Below are 24,625 nucleotides of genomic sequence, written 5' to 3' on the forward strand. Positions count from 1 at the left end.
ACCAGAGTACACAGCCCTGCCCATGGGCGCAGGAGCCTGGGCCAGGTTCCCAGGCATGGAAGCTATGCAGCAGGTGGACTTTTACATTCTGTTTATGTTGCTAATACTGTGACCACTCCATATTTCATGAAGGCCCCTCGTGTCACTGGTGAGAACCCATGATGCGGATGAACAAATCACTGATTTGCCCCTGAAGGCCTACTTCTGACATCCATAGCATATGGCCCGTTGCCAGGGTGTGGTTAATGAAGCCCCTGGCGCCCTGCCTCTGAGCGTGAGTCCTGCTTAGAACGCCAGCCGCCCCCCTGCACTGTCGATTTCTGATGGGCCATGTGACCAAGGCTGCAGGGCTTGGGGAGACAGCAGAGCCACTGGCAGCTACTTTCTGCAGCAGAGACAAGGCTCTTGCACTAGGCCACCTGGAGCAGGTGGAAGCCCATCCTTCAAGGGGTCAAATGCAGACTGAATCCAGTTCAGAGTGGATGATGGATAAATTTAGGAGGCATCATCTTTTTTGGGGGGGGCGGGCGGGTGCTGTGCTGAGTGGCTTGTGGACTCTTAGTTCCCTGACCAGGGATAAATTCTGAGCCCTGGCAATGAAACCATTGGCCCTCCAGGGAATTCCCAGCAGCATTGTCTTAAAATATTTGTTCCCTGAATCAATGAGTTGACTGAAAGGACAATTTTCTGTACTATGAGTTTCCCAGTTGGTTCATTATCCCTAAAACCACCATAGATAGCCTTCTGTTTTATTGGGTTCATAATAATTTTCAACCATTCTTTCTGTGAAGCTGACAAATGGCCAGAAGCAAGCAGTAAGCATTCTCTACTTTTATCTCAGTGGGTTTTTTTTTGGGTTTTTTTTTTTCGGGTTTGTCTGGCAAGTGTTTGGCGGTTAAGTGGTTCCAAGTCCTGACCCGCACACCTGACAGAGGAGCCTCCTGAGGGGGATGGGAGTGGATTATCCCTGCATCAGATACCAGCTGGACATGCTGAGCTGTCTGTCAGTTGGGGGCATTTATCAGCAGTCAGATTCATTTACAGCCCGCTTTTCTTGCAAGCCGTGGAATTATTTTAAGCATTGCAATGCAGCAGTCAGGCAAGACCCCTTCACAGATGCTTCTGTGACCCCGTGCCATCTATCTGAGCCTCATTAATTGGCTTGTATTGCATGTGTTGTTCAGGTTTACCCCACTGAGAATTTTATGAGTTCCATAAAGAGGGTATCTGCTTTAAGAGGAAGGTGTTATACTGGAAAGTTTTTCAATTTAGAGATGAAGCATCACTACCTAGAGAGGAATAAGGACAGGCATCAGCAGGGCTTCTTGTCAGAAGCCATGCACACAGGAAGAGAGTAGAGGATGGTATTTCGGGTGGTGAAGAAGACCCCCACCAGTCGAGAGTTCTGTATTCAATGAAGTTACCTGGCAAAGGCACAGGAGAAATAGAGACTTTCTCAGACCAACAAAAAGAGACTTCATCTCCAGCAGCCCAGTCTGGCAGGGAATGTTGAAAGAAGTTCCTCAGGGCAGAAGGAAAATAATGCAGGTCAGAAACTCAGATCTCCATAAAGAAGAGTATGAGAGAAAGAATATATCAAGATGGGATACATTTTTAGATTTTTTAAAATTCTTCATCCGAAAGTTAACTGTGTGTTTCAGTCTGTCACAGTCATGCTGCCCTGGGTGAGGCTGGCTTGGGGAAGGGGGAGCTGAAGGGACGGCCGAGTCACCAGGGATGGGAGGGAGGAATTGGGATGCCCTTCGCAGGACCTGCACCCCAGGTGTTGACACTGCAGTGTGCAGGGACTTAAGTTAGTTACAAAGTGCATGCTGTAAGCTCTAGGACAGTCATGGAAAATAAGTGTAGTTGATCCACTGAGAGAGTGAACATGCAATCTCGGAGAGTGTGCACCTCCTCCTATGGGGGAGGGAGACAGAGCAGCAGCAAGGGAGGGGAGGACTGCATAAGAAATCAGAAACACAGAACTGTCTGGAAGCTTTACAGACCGTCTCGGGGTTTGAAATTAGAAACAGTGTGCATTTTTAATATCCTTCTAGGAAAAGGTCCGTAGCCCATCAATGTTTAATGCCCAGATCATCATAGAGAGCTAAGCAGTTCTCTGTGGCTTCCAGTCTGGTCTGGAGGAAGAAGTTCTATTTTAGAACCATCTTTGGGACATGATCCTGCTGTGGAACGAGAGCCCTGAGGTCCTTGCCTTTTCTCTGCCCTATGAACAGGTGCATTTGATACAAGAAAAGTGCCCTGGGTTATCTACCTGCCCCCTTGTATACATGCCATTTTCAGGGGCTATATGCCATTTGGTAATTATAGATTCTTTTACTAGTTTTCTTTCTAGATTTTTTGTAGAATTAGCTGTAGGCTTTCTTTAAGGTGGTTCTCTTATAGACAGAGAAAGGGAGTAGAACTCACATTATCCCCCCTCCCTTTTAACATCATGTGAGCAGTGATGCAGCTGAGATGGTCGTCAGCTTGTGGTTGAGTTACCCTGTATCACCAGGGAGATTTATTTGGACAACAGGATGTGGGGAGGCCCAGGGGTTGGGGGACAGGGAGGCATCTTTTATCTCTTTATTGTTTAGAACTACTGTGCACGTTGACAGTAAAAGTCAGGGTGTCTTGTCCATTTTACTATTTTTTTTCAAGCATCTGGACCCACACCGTCCAGTAGAATCTTCTGTGATGTTGGAAACCTGTGGCATCTACATAGTATCCGACAGCCACTGTGACTGTGAGCGCCTCAGATGTGGTCAGCATGAGTGTGGAACGTGACGTTTAATTTCACTAAGTTTAGATTTAAAGGGATCTCAAAACAGGGGCTCTATAACAACTTAGAAGGGTGAGATGGGAGGGAGGTTCAAGAAGAAGGGGACACGTGTACCTATGGCTGATTCATGTTGATGTTTGGCAGAAACAAACAAAATTCTGTAAAGCAGTTATCCTTCAATTAAAAAAAAAATGAATTAAGGAAAAAAAAAAAAGCCCCGTGTGGCTGGTGGTCACTGTCTTGAATAGCGCAGGGTGGGCGAGGCCACCTGTTGCCTGCACCCTCAGCCCCGCTGCCTGGAGACCCTCACGCCAGCCAGCTCTCAGGCTGCCCCTCACCTTTCACTGTCGGCACCATGACTAGAGGTAGAAGCCAGATGAAGTCCCGTGACAAATGTGAGCACCTCGCTGGCAGCGTAAGGTGCAGTGCCAAGTGTATAAAAGAACGTACTCTTACTGGATGCCTACTGTATACCAAAGATGTATGCACCGTATCCCAGCTGTGCCCCTTTCCTGGGTTTATTCCTCACTTGGGGTGCACGTTGGCCAGTGCCAGGGCTGAACGGAGATCCTCTCTTCCATGTGTGATTATGAAGGGACATGATGCCACAGACAGAGGGTTAGTATTTGCAAATTGGAGGTAGCAAAGTGGTTTCTGCCCTCTTAGGAGCAAGTCTCTGGCCTGTGGTATGTTGATATTTATATCAGCCACTCTGCATCTTTGCTTCCTCTGGCCGTTTCTAGTGGGAATGCCATGTGTCTGGGGGCACTTGGGGCGTCTAGGACTCGTGGAGGAAAAAGGGATCACCTCCTCTGCCTGTATCACAGAGCTGACTGGTTTCGCCAGGGTGAGGACTAGCCTGACTTGTGAAAGTGTTAGTCACTCAGTCGTGTCCGACCCTTTGTGACCCTTTGGATTGTAGCCTGCCAGGCTCCTCTGTCCATGGGATTCTTCAGGCAAGAGTACTGGTAGATAGGATCACTTAGGGAGTAGGGCTGGTGCTCTCACAGCCATTGATCTGGTTGTCCCTGATGCCAGGGGCCTAAAGGACATCCTGGAAGCAGGGCCATCAGGCCGGAAGAGAACTGTCACTCAGAACTGGGGTCGTAGCAGCTGATACACCAGGCTAGGAGTTCCACTTCCTTTAATAAAACCTGCCTGGTCTTCCTGCCAAACAGTATGGAGCCGCACATGAATTAATCAGCATTCCTCCTTAAAATACCTCATACTTGGAACTCGCTTAATTTGACATTTGCTGCTTTTACATTTGAACGTTTCCTGGAAATGTGACAGGGATGTAGAGTCAGCTTTTCTGCTTTTAATTGGTACCTGAGTAGCCATGACTCCAATTGTTGATAATTGGTAAATTTGGTAGCAGAATTATTCTTTGCTTTTTTTTTTTTTTGCTTTTGTTTTTGACTTTCTATGCCTCTTCCTTGGGGTGGTTGAAGGGGTAGGAAGGGAGGGACTATGTGTTCCCAAGACTCACTTATATCAATGAAGAGAAAGTGATCAGTGAAGAATGTTTTCTATCGGCTTTTGTCCCCAAACCATGTCTTCATCACTAGTTGTGCTTATTTGAATCATTTTGCTTCTCCTCTTGCTCCTGAATGAGTGCCTGAAGGTACCACCTTCATACCCACTACATACTTAGTCAGCATGGTGTCCACATGGGGACCAGGCTGGTACAGGGTGATGTGGGAGCAGAGGCATGGGGCATGGTTGGGAAGGCAGCGGGCTGTGTTATTACAGAATGGGGTAGATTCAGCTGACCAGCGGGCAGGCACCAGCCATACCTAGCCATGGAACTTTGCATTCATGAAGATTAAATAAAATAAAAACACGTTCCTTCTTTATGACTGAGAAGTATTTCATTGTACTATTAATATATACACACCATATCTTCCTTATCCATTCATCTGATGACAAGCACTTGGATTGTTTCTGTATCTTGGCAGTTAATGATGCCATGATGAACAGTGAGGGGCAGGGTCGCAGGTCTCTTGTTGAGTTAGTTTTTCGTATTCTTTGGTCAGGACTTCCATGGTGGCTCAGAACATAAAGAATCCGCCTGCAATGCGGGAGACCTGGGTTTGATCCCTGGGTTGGGAAGATCCCCTGGAGGAGGGCATGGCAACCCCCTCCAGTATTCTTGCCTGGAGAATCCCCATGGATGGAGGAGCCTGGCAGGCCGCATTCCATGGGGTCACAAAGAGTCAGATACAACTGAGCAACTAAGCACATACAAATTCGTTGGGCAAATGGTCAGAAGTGGGATGATGGCTGGATGATATGTTAGTTCTAGTCTTAATTTTTTGAGATACCTGCTTAACTGTTTTCCTGGTGGTGGTGAGTATGCTGTAAGGTATGGAGAAGTAGAAATATAATTAAAATTTTATATACATGAAACATACAAAGTTATAAACCGATGTTACTTCAATTAAAAAAAATTAAATGAAGATGATAGTGCAAAAACATATTTTTTCCTTAGCTAGCCCTACTGGCCACATTTCAGGTACTCAGTGGCCACATGTGTCTCCTGGCTGCTGTTGTCAGTGCAGACCAAGACATCTCTGTCACAGAGCAAGTCCTAGTGGACAGGGCCGGGCAGGACATTTTGGTGATGAGCTTGATTTGTCCAGCCGGCAGGTATTGCGGAATATCTCCTTGTCAGGCTGTTCTGACCACAGGGACACCACGGGGAGCAGGGAAGGCCTGGCACTCACGGAACCACCATCACAGTGGGGATGCAGCACAAGAAGCTGAGACAGAAATCCCCATGTGACACACGTCAGGCCTTCTCTGCCCACTGCCACTGGGGGCCACGGGTCCGTCCCTCAGGTCAGCAGGAAGAGAGATAGTTAAGCAGCACGTGTTACAGAAGGGGAGCGCGGTCAGTGCAGAGCAGCCCATCCTGTCGTCCGTCTCTCAGGCTCTCTGAGCTGCATTTTCTTCCATTTGAGTAGAGAGGCTTTTAGTCCCCGTCCTGCAGAGCGGCAGTGAGGGTGCAGAGACAAGAGGTGCTCGTGCAGCTTGTGCAGCTCAGCACTCAGCATTCGATGGAGACTCTATTACTCTCATCTCTTCCATCATAGAAATGGTATAGATGCTTGAAGAGCAACTTCAGCTGGAGGCAGCGGGAGGGAGGCCTTTTCTAGGAACAGGAGCAGTGGGCTCCCCCGAGCCCAGCACCCACGAGGGATGCCGCAGAGCCCAGAGGACACTCCCAGCGCGCCTCTGGTCTATAGGGAGCGCTCAGCAGACCCGTTCTGCTCGTGCCTTTTTGGATCTGGTGTATACCCAGGTTCTCTTGGCCTCTGTGTAAATAGCACACCTCCACTCTTGAGCCTCTCTTAGAATTCTCCAGGTGAACTGTGGTGGGTGTCAGGTCCGGCCCCCGCAGTGCGTTTCCCCCAGCTCAGGACTTCGAGTGTTTGAGCAAATTGGGTCACCTGCTGGGACAGCCCTGTCTTGGGGGGAGGGGGCAACAGCCTCTTGCCAGGTCAGACAGGATGGCCAGATGACACCTGTGGTCTCTGCGTCTTTGTCGCAGATCTCCTCTGGTCTCCCCCACCCTTCTGGTCATGCTGACCCCAGGTGCCTGCCCTCGCTGGGAGGGTCCCGTGTGGGTGATTGAATTGCAGGTCACTGAGGACATTCATAAGAGTGAACAGCCCTGTCTTGGTGGGGTCTAGAAAAGAGTTACTTACTGTGCTCCCAGGTAACTGCTTTTTTCTTTGCTTTTCATTAAAAAACAAAAAAACAAAAAACTGAGAAACTAGAGGAAAATCTTATAACCAAAATAGAGCAAATCTTTAAAAAATAATTAAACAACATTACATTGAAACATTGAATACAGAAAACTATTTTACTCCTCTTAATGGAACGATTTTAATTTCTCATTTATAGTCTTTTTCAGATAGTCATATAACCTTTATTTTGGTGTAACCACCACATACTTCTTCTAATTAAAACTCTTCTTAAATATCTTCATTGAGGGTGATTCATTTTTATGTTTATCATTTTTGTGTTTATATACTAGTTGTTAAATCACTCTACTAAAAGTTCCTAACTCTCCTTTATATTGGACATCTAGATTATCTTACATTTTTTCACAGTTGTAAGTAACACCAAAGTGAACATCTTTATTCTAATAATGCTTTTTTTACATAAGAGAAATGGTAAGAAATGAGTATGAACACATTTATGGCTCATATGTATAAGCAAGTCAGTAAAACTTCATCAGAGCACACATGTAATTTTACTATTCTGTTAGAATTTTCTAGGATTTGCTCATATACTTGTTTTTAACAATAATTACACAGTTCAGCATGACATCCTAGGAAGAGAGTACCTGGTGACAGGTGCCATGAAAGAAGTGCCTAATTCTGTGGTGGTGTAAAAGCTGCTGCTTTCCTACAATTTTTTAAAAAATTTATTTGTTTTTGACTGTGCTGGGTCTTTGTTGTTGCACAGACTCTTCTCTAGTTTCAGAAACGGGGACCACTCTCTGGTTGCAATGCACAGCCTTCCCATTCGCAGTGGCTTCTCTTATTGGAAACAAAGGCTCTAGGGCACGTGGGCGTCAGTAGTTGCTGCGCGTGGGCTTGGTGTGTGGGGCTCCGGGGCTCTAGAGCACAAGTTCTGTAGTTGTGGCCCACGGACTTAGTTGCTGCACAGTCTGTGGGATCTTTCTGGATCAGGGATCGAACTCTTGTGTCCTGCACTGGTAGGCAGGTTCTTTACCACCGAGCCAGCAGGGAAAGCCCTCCCATGGTGTGTTATGGAACGTTCCTAACAAAGGTCAGTACATCAGTAAAGCACCAGTTAACCTATTGGCTGTTTCATTCGTTAACTCAGTGATGCACAGGGTACCAGGTTTTCTCATCAGGGACTGTGAGCCCCAGAGAGTTATTGTCCCAGGGGTGTGCAGGCAGTTGTCCCCTGCCTGATGCCTCACACGCAAGACAGCACTCAGTATCTGCCTGTGGCCAGAGGGGATGATGTTACCAACAAGCTTGGCCTAATGAATCCGTGAGAAATTCCCTCATCAGGAGTGCATAGCATTTAAAAACAATGCAAATGACCTTCCCTAAATAGGTTAGTTTCTGATGATTCATCCTGTCTTTGCTAGATCCGGGCGATGTTCTTTGAGCTTTTTAGGCTTTTATAGTGATAGAGCTTTTGCTCTTAAGACTTTAGGCTTTTCTTCATCACGTGTGGTCCGAGGAAGGTTGGAGCAAAAGAGCCGGGGGCTGCCCCTGTGAGCTGAGTGCTCTCAGGAAGGCCATCTGGTGTGGAGGGTCCTGGGGAGCTTCTAGGATGGCATCCCTTGGGACACAGGCTGGCACACAGGTCACTTAGGAGTTAGCACTTGCCTAACCTCAGCGCCGTAGATGCAGCAGTCTGGTTTTCTTTGGTAAGCATCTGCCAGGTGGGTGATGTCCTGTGCGCTTGTTTTGGTCTCAGCTCCTACGTAATCATCTGTAAGTCCTGCAGATTACTTATTTGTGCGTCTACCAGATGAAACGCATCGAGTGCGTGGATGATTCCGAGAAGGAACAAAACGCACTCCACGGTTGATTTAAATGACCTTCTGGAGTCGTTCGTTTTGCATACCACTAATGCAGTGTGACGCCCGAGGTCCATTTTAAAGCCCTGTTATGTAACCTTATTGTTGCTATAGGAGGCATTTCTCTATAATCATTTTAATCTGTTGCATAATAAATGTTTTGAGAACCTCTTCTTCAACTCTCTGCCAAAGGGTTTTTAGAGTAAGTGTCTACTTGTATATTCTTCAAAAACAGAACAGAGAGGTGAAGCAGAAGTGCCCAGAGAAGAGACCCTTGCATTGGTCTTTTGAGCCAAGACAGAGGGAAGGGCTGACTATCTTTTCACAGAAGAAATGCTTGGTCTCCATTCTGGGGCCTCTGAATCTCCCCATCTGTGTAGAACGTCCCCCCTCACCCCCATAACAAGCTCCCCTTCCTTAATTTTAATTTTCTTGGCAATTCAGCCTCTCACATGGATGCCATTACCTATCTCCTGTTATAAATTCCCCTTTCCCTGCTTTCCAGATGAGGCAGATGTTGAATCTAGAGTGAATTAGAGCAGTTGGCTCATTTAGCAGCTTTGGATGAAGACCCGAGGCCAACTGGAGGAGCCAAACTAGTGTCAATACTGAGGTCGTAGAGCCGGCGGCTACCGTGGGCCACGCCGCATCCTCAGGGCCCCCCAGCCGCCAGTGACCGGCAGCAGGACGGTCTTAGATGTCTCTGCATCGGGAGTGCTGAAGGGAATTGCACTGTTCCGAGGATGGGGATCAGAGGCAAAGCTGTCACTATTTCTGCTGGAGGACAGATGGGGTCTGGAATAAGTCAGGAGAGGAAATTGTCAGTAAAATGCTTTTAAGAACTGGCAAACTGATGTCCTCGTCAGCATGTGTCTTTGCCGTGTCCCTAAGGTTTTCCTCCCTGTCACTGGTGGTTCCTGTTCTCGGTACTAGTTTTTGTCCCCAAGCTTGAGGACTTGGCTCCACCCTGGAGCAGGCTCAGCCTCAGCTGCCCACCGTGATCTAGAGGCCCCTTCCTGGATCCACCCCAACCCCACCCTTTATGCTTCTTGGGTTTCTTTTTTATTTGCTCTGATGTCCATCTTCAAGTCACCTTTTTTTTTTTTTTTTTTTCCCCCTAAGAAGAACGTTTGGAAAGTAAACGTTCTTAGAAATCTGAACTGTACATCTTGTCCTTACAGTTGACCGTTGGTTTGGATGAACACAGATGTGTAGGTTCAAAATCCTTCAGGATTCCCAAGGGTTTTCTCCTGCCTCTGGGGATGCTTGCAGATCGGTCCCATTTTCATCCCTCGGCTGGGTGGTAGCTTTCTTTTTTCTTCCGGGGATCCTGTGGGAACCTTTTTCTTTGGTGTCCTGAAATTCCATTAAGACGTGTCCAGTTTTCATCTTGTTTATTAGTAATCCAGGATTTCATAAATCTCAATTCTCTAGCTTGCTTTTAGCTCTGGGAAGTCTCTTCCTCCTGTTATTGTTGCTGTTGTTTACTTTCACCCCTGTTTACTTTTCTGTTCTCTCTTTCTGGAAAGCCTAGAGGTCACTTTATAGTTATTATAGATTGTTCCTCTGTCTTAAACTTTTTCAGTGTTTTCTGTGTCTTTTTCTGTTATTTTTCTCCCTGGGACAATGATTGAATTTTATCCAGCCCTTATACTGAGTTTTAAGTTCTGATAGTCATGTTTTAAGTATCCATGAACTCTCTTTGTTGTTGTTCTGATTGCTGCTTTTTGACCCCAGCTAGTGTTTTTGTTTTGTTTTCTTACTTTGTTTTTAGGGGTATTATGTCTTCTTTTCTTTTTTTCAGTTTTGTTGAGATGAAGTTGACATACAATGTTGTATAAGTTTAAGGTGTACACCATAATGATCTGACTTACATACATCATGAAATGACCATATTAAGTTTAGGAAGCATCTGTCATCTCATATAGATGCACAATTAAATCAATAGAAAAAATTTTTTTCCTGGTGACGAGAACTCTTAGATTTAACTCTCTGAACAGCTTTCATATACAACATCCAGCAGTGTTAATTGTATTCATGTTGTACATTATGTCCCGTTGCTTATTCATCCTGTAACTAGAGGTTTGTGCCATTTGGCTGCCTTCATGCAATCCCCCCCAACGCCTTTCCCCTGTGGTGACCACAGATCTGATCCCTTTTTCTTTGAGTTTGCTTTTGAAGTATAATTTGACCTATAGTACAGTGTTAGTTGGGGCTTCCCTTGGCTCAGCGGTGAAGAATCTGCCTGCAGTGCTAGAGATGCAAGAGACATGGGTTTGATCCCTGAGACAGGAATATCCCCTGGAGGAGGGCATGGCAACCCACTCCAGTATTCTTCCCTGGAGAATTCCATGGACAGAGAAGCCTGGGGGGCTATAGTCCATAGGGTCACAAAGAATTGGACACAACTGAAGTGACTGAGCACGCACGCACAATGTTAGTTCCTGTTAGGCAGCAGAATGACTGGATATTTCTATATGTTTCAAAATTATCACATTTAGTTACCATTGGTCACCATGCAGGGTATTATATGATTCTTGACTATATTCTCCCTCATAACTCATTTACTTTGTAGCTGGAAGTCTGTGCCTCTTAATCCTCCTGACCGATTTCTTTCCTCCCACAACCCTCTGGCAGCCACCTGTTTGTTCTCTCTAGCTATAACTGTTTTGTAATGTTTGTTCATTTATGATTTTTTAGATTCCACATAGAATTGAAATCAAACAGATCATGCCTTTCTCTGATTTATTTCACTTAGCCTAATACCTTATAGGTCCATCCATGTTGTTGCAAAATTTCATCCTTTTTTAAGGCTGAATAATGTTTAATTATGTATACATATAATATACATATATGTGCACACACACATACACACTTAAAATGTGATATATATATGTGTGTGTGTATATATATACATATATATATGTGTATACATACATATATACATATATATATATATATATATATATACACACACAGACAGACACACATTATCCATTCATCTATGAGTGGATGCCTAGGCTATTTTTGAATCTTGGCTATTGTAAATAATGCTGCAATGGATATAGGGGTGCATATATTTTTTCCTAACTAGCTTTTTTGTTTTCTTCAGATAAATACCCAGGAGTAGAATTTCTAGATCATATGGTAATTCTATTTTTAATTTTTCGAGGACTCTCCATACTGTTTTCCATAGTGACAGCACCAATTTACATTCCCACCAACAGTGTAAGAGGTTTTTCAGTTTTCCCCATCCTTGCCAACACTTGTTATATGTGTTCTTTTTGATGACAGCCATTCTGACAGGTGTAAAGGGGTATCTCCTTGTGGTTTTGATTCATGGAGAGCGGTAGAGGGTTTAGTAGTATTGTCTTTTTAATGCCCTCTGAAAATATTGATTGGATTTTTAAATGTTCATTTCTGTTCACAGAATTATCTCTGCTCAGAGTCAGCTGTTCTGTTTAGTCTACCTGATCCTTCTCTCTTGAGCTGTGGGTGCTCCCCCAAGTGTCTGGCTGCTCTTGGCTGTCTGTCTGTACCTAGGGATGCTGACCCAAGTCAATTAATTAGGTGGTTGGTTGGTGGGTAGTTAGTTTACAGGTAGGTCGATTTGGTCTCCAGTTCTTCTGTTCCCTGGATCAGTGGGGGCACACAGCCTACACACATATGTGGGCAGGAACCTCAGAAAAACAGTGCAGGATCCCTCATCGACTCAGGTTTTAAAAAGGTCTGAGCAAGAGGTGGGAAAGGGTGCTTAACCGAGGGGCAAATTGGAGAGAGCAGCTTTATCCTGTAACATAAACTGAGATTTCACAGCAGTTCTAAGAACGGTATTTTTGTTGTTGTTTGTATTTGTTTTAAAAAGTTATTTTTATTTCTCAACCATTTCTCACACCAAGGACATCTTGCAGTGTCTGGAGACCATTTTGGTTTTAACAGGTGGTTGGGGAGGGAGAATGCTGCTAGCTTCTAGTGAGTAGCGGCCGGGATGCGGCTGAACACCCTGAGACCCACGGAGCATCCCGCACAACAACGGGTTAGTGCTAGTTAGTGTTAGTCACTAGTCGTGTCTGACTCTTGGTGACCCCGTGGACTGTAGGCCGCCAGGCTCTTCTGTCCATGGAATTCTCCAGGCAAGAATACTGGGCAGAGTGGGCTGCCATGCCCCCTCCAGGGGATCTTCCCAATCCAGGGGTCGAACCCACGTTTCTTGCGTCTCCTGCATTGGCAGGTGGGTTCTTTACCACTAGCATCACCTGGGAAGCTCTTTTAATTGGTGAAGAGATGGGAAGTCTGTTAAATAGGTTTTGATTCCCACAGCCATAAATATTCCATAGCAATGCCTTAGAGTCAGTCAGTCTATACAGAAAGTCTTGTAATGGATTGAAAGCCTCTTTTTAGTGGACGCTTAGATTGCTCCACAGTTTTTACTGCTGTAAAAACCAATTCATTGAACACCCTTTTGTATGTATCTTTGTGCACTAAGCCACTTATTTTCCACAAGATAAATTTTAAGAGGTGAAATTATTGGTCGAAGTGTGCAGCCACTTGCTGTGGGTTGCCAGATTGCACTCCTGAGGTCCAAACTAACTCTCCATCAGCATCATGTAATGTTCCTTTTCTTAAACCCTCATGAAGGCTGAGTATTATCATTGTTTAATCCTTGTCAACTTGGTGGATTCTAAATTGCATCTCATTGTTTTATTTGCATCAGTTTAATTGCTAGTGAAGTTGAGCTCTTTCTCATAAGCTTATTAGGCATTGGCATTTTTTCTTATGTAAAAAATTGCCTATGAACATGAATTTCAGATTCTGATTAATTCATTTCTTGTTTACATTTCTATTTTCTTCTTCACTGATTAGTTTTGGGATTTGCATAACTCAATTTTATTGGCTACATTACTTAATACAATTTCCTTTATTCGTCTCTCAAGAGGCTGGAGTTCTATGAGTAAGTTATTTATGCATTTATTTTTTAAGGATGGGAATGGCCATGATACATTCTGAAGACTTGCAAGTTTGGGGACACCCTGGTTGACTGGGAACGTTTGGGTCATCATCCGTTGCCTTCAGGTTCTATAGGTGTCATCCCAATGGCTGGTTGGCCTCCTTCCTTCCTTACCCACATGTCTGTCTGTCATCATGCAGTCATCCTTTCGTTCATGGGACACCCAGGTCCCTAGTGCTTTACTGCTGCCTCTCTGCTGGCATGTAGTCATGTGGAAGAGAAGATGATACTCTCTGTGTGGATTTCTCTCAATTTCCCTGACGGCTGGTCCTTCCAGGATACACTTGAGCCCGTGGCATGTCCTTCTGCAATGTCTTTACTTATTGCTTTCTCAGTATCTGCTCTGATCTCGCCTTTTCTCCCTTCCTACACGTGACTTCCAAGTTTCTGCTGTCTTTGCTTATCATCTTTTCCTCTGTGTATTAGGATTACATGAATTGATTTTCCTGAGTCATTAATTTCTTTCCGTAGTATTGGATCTGTGGTTAACTATATCCAGTGTATGAGTTTTCTTTCTTAAATTTTAAATTGCCTATTCAAGTAATTATGTGCATAATTAAAAATATTTAACATATAAAGGCTTGTAATAAAAATACCCTTTTTTGGCCTGTTTTCCCTCGTCCTTGTTCTCTTCCCCACAAGCAAGTACCTCTAACATACTTTAAGCTGTTTCCTTGGGTCCTTTCCCTCTTTATCCCTAAATAATAAACTTTTACCATTTCTTGATGTACTAAGTTCTGACATTATTTATCTCACATTACTGTAGAGGAGGAATCTGCACTGTTCACATCCCCCATCTTCCCAGTGTTGTGATATCATTTTAATTGAATCAGTAAATGGTTTTATGTTGCCATGACCCCGTGACTATGGTCACCCCAGGATCCAAGTTGTATCCTATGTTTTTTTTCTCTTGTTCAGTCTTTTGCTTTTCTGGGAGTGTGTACTTATCTTTTCTTCTTGAGATCCTGCTGAAAGCACTGTTTTGTCCTCTTGCTCCCAGACCTCTGTTTCTAAGCATTATCTGTCTCTAGGAATGGCACCCCAGTCCAGTACTCTTGCCTGGAAAATCCCATGGACGGAGGAGCCTGGTAGGCTGCAGTCCATGGGGTTGCTAGGAGTTGGACACGACTGAGCGACTTCACTTTCACTTTTCACTTTCATGCATTGGAGAAGGAAATGGCAACCTGCTCCAGTGTTCTTGCCTAGAGAATCCCAGGGACGGGGGAGCCTGGTGGGCTGCCATCTATGGGGTCACACAGAGTCGGACACAACTGAAGTGACTTAGCATAGCATAGCATAGCATAGGCCCCTTTCTGGGAGCCCCTCTGGAGCCCTCATGCCCACCTGCCCCCGCCCCCAATGTGGACAGGTAAACCCCTGGCGGCTGAGCACCCTGGCTTTGACCTCTCTGTAGGTCGTGTGCGCTGTTTTTCTGGGGCCCATGTCTTCCCCTTTTCTGGATTATTATGTTGCTCCAGATCTGCTCTGTTGGCATTTGTGCAACATGTGAGACCAAGTGGGGCAGAGGAAAGGTTCCCCCTCCTCTTTTTTAAGAGTCTTGCAAATTGAAGAAACATTTTGAATCATTTACAGAGCACTGTTAGTTTCAAATGCTCATGAAGAGTTTTCTGTTACCAATTATGCACTGGAATACCAACACTGAAATGGTTTTAGTGTCTCCTTAAACTTTGCTCCCCAGTGATTAACCAGACACGTGCTGACAGCGAGCTCAGTATCAACTCCAGCCCTAGATGGATGTTGAATAAACCAGGCGCCTGTTATTTCTGCCTCTGAACAGCAGTGGCCCAGAGAGGTTAGCTGTCGCCTGTCACTCTGGAGATTTTCCAGTGAAGGAAGGGCCCAGGGCACAGGCGTGAGGAGGGCTCTTGGGTCCTTTTCCCCAGTGGGGTGGGGAGGGGGTGGTCAACAACAAAACTCTTGGATGCTGAAACACATCGTTGGCCATGTATGTGGGCGACCAGTCTTCAGAGCATTCACCTGTATGAGATGTCACAGGACTGTAAACTGCATCCCTCAGCCCCTTGAATGGGGGACCCTCATCTCCCCCGTGGCCCTCCAGTATCCCAGGTGCTGACTGGTGGAGAATGCGGGGTCACACTGGCCAGTGACACAGGGAGTGCTCACATGAGACCCTGGCTCATCTCAGAGCATCTGAAGCACTTTGGTCGGGGTGCCCCCAAAGTGAGAGGCTTCGGTTCAGGTAGTTAACGTGGATAGTCTTCCCAGGGGGCACAGGGAGGGTGGAAACCAGATGGGGACGGGGAGCCAGCGTGTGACCCCTGGGCACCCCCTGAGGGACCGAAGTCACCTCCAGAGGTGCTCGCCTTGGGACCACCTGTGCTCTGGCAGGGCCTGCGGGCGTCTTCATGATGAAGGTGCAGATGCTCTGGCAGGAGGTCAGAAGTCGTGGGCTGGTGGGCAGCTGTCCTAACCCTGCAGGGACCCCAACAGCCTCCGCTGCGAGGATGGAGAAGCCCACGCCTGGGCTGACCTCCATCCCACGATGGCCCGAAACAAACCACCCAATGTGTCGCATCGCCCGCAGGGAAGGCTGGGTGGATGGGGGGACAGGCAGCTGAGTAGGAATAAGGCAGAGACAGCAAGCACCCCACCCTCACCTACCACTGTGCATGCCTAAGAGGGTTTTTGTAAACAAGGGGGAAATTAGAAAATAAAATTAGCTTGCACAATTTCAGATGGGAACAGATGCCTCCTTGCTTGACTTCTCCCCACGCCCCCCACCCCCGGCTTTTTTTAATTCCCACAAAAACCTCAAGCAGAGTTAATAATGTATGAAAATTAGGTACCATGTGTGTACTTTGCTTTGTTATGTTTTTATTAAGCAGCCAGTTGATTTAAAAATAACACAACGCAACAGTTGACATAATGGCAGACGCCTTGGCGTGTATGGCAACATCCTCTTTGAATGTTGTCAGATTTTCCATTACACAAGGACACTTTAAAAAAAGAGGTTTCAGAATTATCGCATAATAGGAAATTATATCGAGTTACAGTTCAATAAAACAAATTGCCCGACACAAATTCCAGTTTTTAAAGATGGCTCGATCAGTTAGAACTAGTCCGAGGAAGTCGGTTTCTATAGATTGTTTAAAATCCCACCGTAGTCTGACACTTCTGTCTTCCTGGAGTTTCTCTAGGCTACTCGGGTTTGGCCTACTCTTTTTTTTTTTTTTTTTTTACCTTCTCTTCTGTCCTCTTCCTGTCCTCTGCCCTCCGGCCTGTTAGGCAGCAGGAGAAGCCGCAGGTCGTGGGCCCAGAGGTTTCCAGGACCTCAGCAGGTGCCCCGCCCCTGAGGGTAACGTGGGCTGGCTCGGGGGCTTCAGACTGAGGTGGGTGCCCTCTCCCAGGTTTCCAGCACCAGCCTGTGTCATTTCTTGATGGATCCCTGCCCATGGTGGAGGGGCTGCAGGCTTCTCTGGTCACTGTGCAGGGACCCTTGGGCTTTCCTGCACCTCCATGGTGGGGCTGGATGGCTGCCTCCTGTGTGTGTGTGTGTGTGTGTGTGTGTGTGTGTGTGTGTGTGTGTGATTGCACCTGACCCCAGGAGGAACACCGTCGGTGGAGCATTGCTCTGCTCCACAGCGCATCTTCCTTACTGTCTCAGGTGTGTTAATTAGCCAGCAAAACAGTTGTCTGGTGTCAGTGCATTTGGTGGATCTGCAGGGTGGGAGAGTGGTCAGCAGGCCGGTTTCAATGAATCGGCACCGTCAGGGCATTCTGGCGGCAGGAGTTGGTGGACCCAGGAAGGATGGCGAGCTTATGGAGGGAAGGTTCTAGAGCTGTTGAGAAGGACTCATGGGCTGCTGGGTGTGGGGCATTTTGTCTCTTAGCTCCTGTCTTTACTAACGAGGGGACATGCCAGCCGTGTCCCCTCCTCAGCAGCTTCCTGAGGTTGCCCGCTCGTGCCTCCTGATGTCAGCAGGTGTGGGCCAGTGTCTGCAGAGCCATCGTTACCTCGTGGTGTTTTAAAACGTAATTGCAGAGGAGACATTTGATCTCGATGACTTGCACCATAAGACTTTCGTGGAATCTTTGCAAGGGGTGGGTTGGAACAGAACTTTTCCATCTACACCATGGTCTATAAAAATCCTAGTAACTGACTTCATGGGGCTTGAGCTTTTCTTTTGTTATTTCCTTCACTCTCTGATTAGATTCTGCTCATGTGCAGGACAGAACAGTCTAACAGGAAATAACCAGCATTGAAATATCTCAAGGGCAAGACTATACCTGGTACCACCCTCGTAAGGACAGCACAGGTTTGGCTGCCCCAGCGCTAGGGCTGACCTCAGAAGCCCCTGTCCAGGTGAGCTTTGGCTCCTAAGGAGCCAGGTCAACAGGAAGCTCGGCTGGGAGTCCGGAGGCCTGGCGCTTTCCCCGGCCTGGCCGTGGCCTTGAGCTTGCTCTCTCAATTGACTCCACCCCTCCGTGGTGCTCAAAATCAATCTGGGAATAAGATGACCTGCTCTTGACTTCTCAGAATGCTCAAGGTGACAAATTGGTTGTCACCATCTAAGGGGCCATTTGTTTCCCTGGTGTGAAGACAGACTTTTAAGGGAGGAAATTAACATTTCAGGTCACACTCGTGGACCCTTTGAGGAGGGAGGTGCTCCTTTTAGTCGGCTGTCATCTGAAAGTCAAGAAGACCTGAAATGGTTTTTGTGGGATTTGTGAGAACATACAGAAACACTTAGAAGTTGTAATTATTCACACCTTTTTGCAAAATTGTGTTAGAAGCAAGTCTGAGGCACCGTTTTGCTCCAGGAGGGACCCTTCCATCAGGGGTTCCTGGGTACCTGTTATGTTCAGAAATGTAAAGAAATCACTTTTCTCGGTCCCTCTGACACGGCTGCTCGCGCCTGTCAGCTGGGTGGTTGGATGTTCCTGAGAGGGGCAGGCGTGTGGTGGCAACAGCAGACACACGTCTCTGTGTCTCCCCCTTCACACCCTCTCAGCCTGGACGGGTATCCCCAGCCGCAGAGCCATGCCCTCTGCTGAGCTTCTCCGGAAAGAGCAGAATCTCAAGGTGGCTGGAATGCTGACTGTGTGGACCGTGGTGCAAGTCTGGGACTGGCTGGTGTCTGCAGCACCCTGGAGTTGCTCCTTCATTTCGTGTTTTATGTCACCGTCCACTGGATTGTTCCACAGGCTGAAGGGACCCGCCTTTAAAGATGTTTCAGCAGCGAGTGCTGGACCGCCCACCACCATAGCCGTCTCCATCTGCCCCAGCCCCCCAGTCAGCTGGCAGAGGTCTCCACCTCTGTCTTGGGTGATGGTTACCCCAGCAGCACCTTGTCCCACCTCTGATCCCAGCCAGGGGATGTTCTGAGTCCTGGCCATGCCTTGCCCTCCCTTCCTCAGCTTCTCCTGGCTCAGCCCTGACTTCCCTTGGCCTCTTGCTTCTCAGCCTTGTCCTCCACAGCCCTTGACCTTCTGGTTCAGTCGCCTCATGCCGGGGGGGGCCTGCACCCTCCGCTGTGAGTGTCCTGTAGTGAAGATGAATACAGAGGCAGTGCTGCCTGGAGTGGGCCCACCTTCCCCTCCCTCCAGGGACTCCCGCCCCACCCTCAGCTCTGCTTCCATTTAGGCTTCCCTGAACTTGAGGGCCTGTACCCCACCAGCCCACCACACACTGGCCACCCCGTGTTCCCTGGTGCTGATTGCCTCTGCGGCTGCCCCTTGCTCGTGGCCACCCCGTTTATCTGTGGACAGGCTGGAGCCACACTTGCCTCCCTCACCCTGGCCCACCTCTCCTACTGCCGCTGATGGGCCTGCAGGCCTCTCCTGAGGTCAGTACCAGTGACCTCGAAGCGCTCTTCCAGGTCCTCATTGCTCTGGAGGCTTCCCCATCCTGCTTCCTCTTAGCCGAGTATCCAGTTCACTCACCTTAGGTTTGGTCCTTCTGATTCTTCAGCCACAGGTAGAAACATCCAGTCACACTGAGGTCCTGCAGTGGCTTTTTGGTAAACCACTAAGGAGCAGGATCTGGGTCAGGGCTGGTTTTGTTTTCATTTGTTGAAAGGAAATGGCCCCGAGGTCCCTGTGTGTCTCCATCTGCAAGGCTGAGTGCAAAGGAGGGTAGCTGCTTGGCCTGCCATGAGCTTCGGGCAGGATGCTGGGGTCGCCAGTGCTGTAAGCTTCTCCACTTCAAAACGGGGTGGTAATAGTTCCTTTCCTGCACACCCAGGGCTGAGAATAAGACCAGGCTGGAGTGGGAATCGCTAGTTATTTGTGTGGTGGACATTCGGCCCAGAAAGCCAGGGCTATGTCTGATTCTCCCCTATGTTCCTGGCACCTTGGACAGGACATGACTTGTAGCCAGTGCTCATAAATTTCTGAACTGAAGCTTATAGATTAAGGCCACATGACTCCCTGGAGAGAATGTAGAGCTTGGTGTCTAGAGGCCTGGGGTGTTGTCCTGTGTCTGCCTCTTGCATCCTGTGGACGACCCCTGAGCAAGTCTCACCCCCTGAAGGTCCATTTCTCCTTTACTTCGATGGGTGTGTGATGAGATGCTTTGCTGTCAGCTGGTCGTGCTCCAGACGTGCCCACATGTAGCTGAAACAGTGAGGAACTTAGTGATCCGTGCCCCCCTCCAAGAGGACAGCTGATTCCTCTGGCTTGGCCCTGCCCCTGCCCCTCCTCAGGGCTTCTGTGTCCCCCAGACACCCCCTCCTCGTTCTGAGAACTGCCTCCATTCTGAGAAGTCTCATGCACTTGTGTTTATTTGGGAGCAAAATGGTCCTCTGAAGCCCCCTGGAGCTCCCTTAGGTCCGGTCCTCGTGACTGTGCCTCAGGTCCGTGTGAGAGCAGGCTCAGGGCCACTTCTGAGTAGAGGGAAGAGGAGGGACTGGATGGTGACTGTAGCTCAGGCCACCAGTGTGGTTTCTCCGGGGGATGCTGGTAAGGACACACCTGTTAGTGGGCTGTTCAGAGCAGTCCGGATCAGTTGGGCAGAGGTACAAAGCCAGGAGCCCACCAGGGGGCTGTATCTACCCCAGTGACTTTACCTTTGCCCAGTTGCATGCTTGAAAACAGGATGTGACTGCCCTGGTAGAGCTTAGGGAGCTTGTCTTCTGTGGTGTGGCCGCAGTCTCCACCCTGCCCTGATGTCTCATGTGTGGTCACTTCACTCATGCTCTTGCCTGGAGCCGCAGATCATGATCATGTTTGCGGGCCCTATGATGGAGAACTGTGACCTTTGTGTTCAACCAGCTTATTTGTATGTTAGGCACTTAGAGCATGATCATCTTGATTAAAAAGAAAGCTCTTTGTTTTCTCAGTGGATTTAAGCATGAGTCAGGGAGGTTTGGGTCTAAATAGTCCAGTCCTCTATTCTTTGCTACAACCACCCCCGACCTACCCCCCGCCACCTTCAGAGATGCGGCGCGAGAGGAATGGGCTGACCTCGGGATGGTTACCTGGCCCCTGGGGTTGTCTTGGCCTGGAACTGCCTTTGGAAGGTTTGGGTTTCACTTTGAGACACTAGAGCCTGTATGGTTTGCAAACTGCTTTGCAATATGGACCCTCTCAGATGATTAAAAAAAAATTCCCTGATGGTCCAGTGGTTAAGAATCCACCTGCCAATGCAAGGGACACAGGTTTCATCCCTGGTCTGAGAAGATCCCACATGCCATGGGGCAGCTAAGCCAGTGCACCGCAACTACTGAGCCCATGAGCTGCGACTACTGAAGCGTGCGTGCCTGGGGCCTGTGCTCTGCAGAAGAGAAGCCACTGTACACAGCCAAGAGCCGCCCCCTCACCTCAACCAGAGAGCCCACACCAGAAACGAAGATCCAGTGCAGCCAAAAATAAAATAAAAAATCTTTAAAAATGAAAAAACACAGAAACAAAAAGCAAAAGTCCTCCATTGCGCTGGTGTAGGTGTGTCACCACAGGCCTGTCATGGTTTATATTTTCCTTGCCGTTTGTGTCCTCGTTAACTTGAAAGCCACGGCGTGCTACAGGAGTCTGTATGCACACCCTTTTCTTCTTCTTTTTCTTTCTCATTTGTTTCCTCAAAAAAAAAAAAAAAAAATCCACCGCTTTCTTGCCTTGAGATGTAAATTCCACATTCTGGCTGCATTGGATTCCAACTTTTTCCGAGAAAAGGCTTAAATTTATTAGGTTAGTTCAGAATGTTCTCGCAGAGAAACTTTTACTCTGAGGCATGGAGCCATGTGTGGTCGGGGTTGTTTTAAGATAAATAATGAAAGAGTCAGCATCACATCCTTTACAGAAAGTCGGGCTGTGCCTGTTGCTTCAGTAATTGTCACACGTGATCCACAAGCTTGGTCCAGGGCGGCGGGCACAGGGCTGGGGTGGAAGGTCAAGTGGATGCTCCCGCAGTTTTACTCGGCATTGATGGCACCCCTGGGTCAGTGCAGAATTGGATGGGCGATGTGGGGACCTGAGGACCCTTAGGAAGCCTGCTTCTACTGGGAATTGTTCCCTGTCATCCAGCCAGGATCTGGTTTCTCAACAGTGTTAAAGAGTGGGAGGCAGATAACAGAATCACAAACAAGCCTTTGTGTATAATGGACTCTCAGCATCACAGAGCCTTGGTCTGCTTGTGTCACTGGAGATGGCCACATTGTTTTATATTTACCTCTAAAGAGGGGAACCAAAACCAAGAGATCCTCTTTGGGGAATAAAAATCATGCTTTCTCAGAGGCTAGCTTGGAACATATTCACAGTTATATAGGTATGTATAAGTATCCATCTGCCTGCAGACATGTATATGTAGAACACACATGTGTCAACGTGCATACAGACACTGATGTGAATATAAACTGCTGGCAGCAGCTTATCACAGTTCACTGCTGAATGTTGATTTCTAGATGTTTGGATTCCATAACCTAAGGACATGAAAAATAAAAAAGGAAGGGGTTGCCAACATCATGTTTTCTAAGGTCGTTAAACATTTTCTTGGTGGTGGATGGTAAGTAGACTTACTGTGATGATCATTTTGTACTATATACAAATACAGAATCACATTGTACACCGGAAACTGATAAAATGTTATATGTCAGTTATGTCTCAGTAAAAATTATTTTAGTTGTAAGATACACACAACATAAAATTTAACATCCTGCCCATTTAAAAGTGTACAGTTCAGTATGGTTATATACATTCATGTTGTGCATCCAAGATCATTTTACAAGAAAAAGAACTAGACAGATGGGCCCCATTTCCTGTCCTAATCATTTCATAGAGGAAAGAGTGCCAGAAGGGAAACAAGGCAGGGAGGCTGGCATCTTGTGTGTGTATGCATGTGTGCACACGCCTAGTCAGTCAGTTGTGTGTGACTTTCTGACCCTCTGGACTGTAGCCCACCAGGCTCCCACTGTCCATGGAATTTTCCAGGCAAGAATACTGGAATGGGTTCCCTTATCCTTCTCCAGGGGATCTTCCTGACCCAGGGATCAAACCCATGTCTCCATCATTGGCAGGCAGATTCTTTACCCATTGAGCCTCTGGGGAAGCCCAGCTGGCATCTTGATGAAGGATGTTCCTCCCGCGTCTGTGATAGAAAAGCACAGAGAAAATAATAATCATTTATGGAAACATAACAGTGCAGAGGGACAGAGGGCAAGGAGCTCTTTGTAGCCTTTACTCAGATGTGTAAAATGCTAACCTTCTTGTTTTGCCATTACACCTAAAACTAATATCATGTTTTCTGCCAATTATATCTTAATAATAATAAAAAAATACTCGCTTGTTTCTTCTTTGCCTAAAACCATCCTGCTCACAGCATCTGTCCTTGAGCTGTTTGTTACCAGGCCACAGCAGGTCATAGAGCTCGGGCTGGAGGAGCTCAGCGTGGCTTCCAAGCATACAGTTCAGCGGTGGTATTTCTTCACAGTCAGACTTTGCAGACGAAGGAAGCCATGTGTTCATTTATGTCCTGGCATGAATCTTATCATTGCTGGCCTGAGTGCCAGTAGCAAGCATTTCACGTCTGGCAGTGGTCAGCAGCCCTGTTCTAGAGCTTGTCTTATTTTTATAGAAGTTAAGCCGGTGGTTACAGTCAGAGCCCGTATATATTCATTCTACTGTGATACCACGCTCTACTTTTTCTCCCCAAAGTTAACTAGTGAACTGACTTTGGTTTGTACTCTCCAAGCCCCTCTTATATCTGCTGAAATCCTGCCATTAAGGCTTCTGAAACTGACATTGGTTTGTATTGACTATAAACTGGGTTTAAAGACTTATCTATGTTGATCCATGTCCATCTGCTCTAGAGGATCACTCTGTATGACTGTGCCACGTTCTAATTACCTGTCTTCCTATCGGTGGACACCTGGGTTGTTTCTAGGTTCTTGCTGATACATTAATACCACAGTGCACATGCCAGGGAGCCTTTCCTGCACACACGAGAGGGAGTTTATCCCAGGGAGCTCTCTGGGAAGAGAGTCACCAGGTCAAAGGGGAAGAGAAGGCTTTGTTCACAAAATTGAATTCCCTGCTCAACCAACCTGGCTATTTACTGCAGTTGTTCAGGCACCTGGAGTGGGAGTAGGGGGAGAGAGAATATTAAGTCAACCAGTAATAAATTTGGTTTTCTGGACACCAAATTGAAAGTTTCTGATTGTTGATCTGTCTAAAGGTTTAGCTCAGAGTCTAAAAATAGTAAAGCAAGCATCTGGCAGGTTGCTTACAGTGACTTTTCTTCATGTCTCTGGGCTTGGGGCAGAGACCAGTGGGGAGCAGCCAGCCCTTCAGGTTCCCCCTTTTCCATGTGAACAGCAAAATGTTTGCAGACTTGGCCTGGGGAGCCCATGAACCTGGGTGTTGCCATCTGTCAGGCTTTGTCACAGATGGCTTTTCTGGTCCAAGAAAGTCCTCTGGCCACAGCTTGGTCCATCTCCTCAGATGAGTTTCTCAGCATGCCTTTCTGGAGTGCTGGGCATTGCTCAAGAGTTCCAGCAGATCTGTCTTCCCGCTGTCTGGTTGTGGTCTCTGAAAAAGCTGGGGAGGCACCCAGAAGGGCAGAAGTGGCCTCGGGTGGCCTCAGGTGGCCTGGGGGACATGTGTGAGGGCCCCATGGCAGCATCTCCAGGTAGCCGCCATGCAGCCCGCTGCGAACACCAGGGCCTGGACCATGGATGAGTCTCAGGACAAACCGAGAGCTAAGGGGATGTCCACATGCTTTGTGTCACAGCTTCTCTTAACCTTCAGTAAATAGGAGAGTGAGCTTATCTAAAGAGCTTATCAC

At 47.2% G+C, this 24,625-nt stretch overlaps 1 protein-coding gene across 2 annotated transcripts in view; it reads left to right on the plus strand.

The window, feature by feature from the left end:
- The window catches only part of DTD1 (D-aminoacyl-tRNA deacylase 1), a 98,972-nt gene that overhangs the window by 42,172 nt on the left and 32,175 nt on the right, over positions 1 to 24,625 (plus strand). The gene's annotated exons all lie outside the window — the stretch shown is intronic.

The sequence above is a fragment of the Bos indicus genome, chromosome 13, assembly GCF_029378745.1.
Source record: "Bos indicus isolate NIAB-ARS_2022 breed Sahiwal x Tharparkar chromosome 13, NIAB-ARS_B.indTharparkar_mat_pri_1.0, whole genome shotgun sequence".
Lineage (NCBI taxonomy): Eukaryota > Metazoa > Chordata > Mammalia > Artiodactyla > Bovidae > Bos > Bos indicus.